A 1,688-nucleotide genomic window follows, 5' to 3' on the forward strand; every position below is an offset into this window, starting at 1 on the left:
TGGAATGGCCCATTTTCCCCATGCACTAGTATCATAGATATCTCCTACTTACTATTCTCTCCCGGAATGGCCCGCTGTCCCCATACACTAGTATTACCTATATTTTTCCTGCGTACCTTTCACTCCCAGAATGGCCCACTGTCCCCATACACTAGTATCACAGATACCTCCTGCTTACCTACCGATCCCTGAATGTCCCGCTGTCCACATGCACTAGTATCACAGATGTATTCTTCTGATTAACTTTTCTCTCCCGGAATGGCCCGCTGTCCCCATAAACTAGTATCACAGATATTTCCTGCTTACCTTTCTCTTCCGGAATGTCCCGCTGTCCCCATACGCTAGTATCACAGATATCCCTTACTTACCTTTCTCTCCTGGAATGGCCCGCTGTCCCCAAACACTAGTATCACAGATATCTTCTGCTTACCTTTCTCCACCGGAATGGCCCACTCTCCCCATACACTAGTATCACAGATATCTCCTGCTTACCTTCCTCTTGCGGAATGGCCGTTGACCCCAAACACTAGTATCACAGTTATAACCTGCTTACCTTTATCTCCAGGAATGGCCGCTGTTACCATACACTAGTATCACAGATATCTCCTGCTTACCTTCCTCTCCTGGAATAGCCCGTTTGCCCCATACACTAGCATCACAGATATCTCCTGCTTACCTTTCTCTCTCGGAATGGCCACTGTCCCCATACACTAGTATCACAGAAATCTCCTGCTTACCTTCCTCTCCTGGAATGGCCCATTTTCCCCATGCACTAGTATCATAGATATCTCCTACTTACTATTCTCTCCCGGAATGGCCCGCTGTCCCCATACACTAGTATTTCCTATATTTTTCCTGCGTACCTTTCTCTCCCAGAATGGCCCACTGTCCCCATACACTAGTATCACAGATATCTCCTGCTTACCTACCGATCCCGGAATGTCCCGCTGTCCACATGCACTAGTATCACAGATGTATTCTTCTGATTAACTTTTCTCTCCCGGAATGGCCCGCTGTCCCCATAAACTAGTATCACAGATATTTCCTGCTTACCTTTCTCTTCCGGAATGTCCCGCTGTCCCCATACGCTAGTATCACAGATATCCCTTACTTACCTTTCTCTCCAGGAATGGCCCGCTGTCCCCAAACACTAGTATTACAGATATCTTCTGCTTACCTTTCTCCACCGGAATGGCCCACTCTCCCCATACACTAGTATCACAGATATCTCCTGCTTACCTTCCTCTTGCGGAATGGCCGTTGACCCCTAACACTAGTATCACAGTTATAACCTGCTTACCTTTATCTCCAGGAATGGCCGCTGTTACCTAGTATCAGAGATATCCCCTGCTTACCTTTCTCTCCCGGAATGGCCCGCTGTCCGCATTCACAAGTATCATAGATATCTCATTCTTACCTTTTTCTCCCGGAATGGCCCGCTGTCCCCCTACCCTAGAATCAGATATCACCTGCTTACCTTTTTCTCCCGGAATGGCCGCTGTCCCCATACACTAGTATCACAGTTATCTCCGGCTTACCTTTCTCTCCCAGAATAGCCACTGTCCTCATAAACGAGTATCACAGATATTTCCTGCTTAGCTTCCTCTCGCAGAATGTCCGCTGTCCCCATACACTAGTACGACAGATATCTCCTGCTTACCTTTCTCTCCCGGAATGGCCCGCTGTCC

The sequence above is a fragment of the Taudactylus pleione genome, unplaced genomic scaffold (genome assembly GCF_031769625.1).
Source record: "Taudactylus pleione unplaced genomic scaffold, aTauple2 ptg000390l, whole genome shotgun sequence".
NCBI lineage: Eukaryota > Metazoa > Chordata > Amphibia > Anura > Myobatrachidae > Taudactylus > Taudactylus pleione.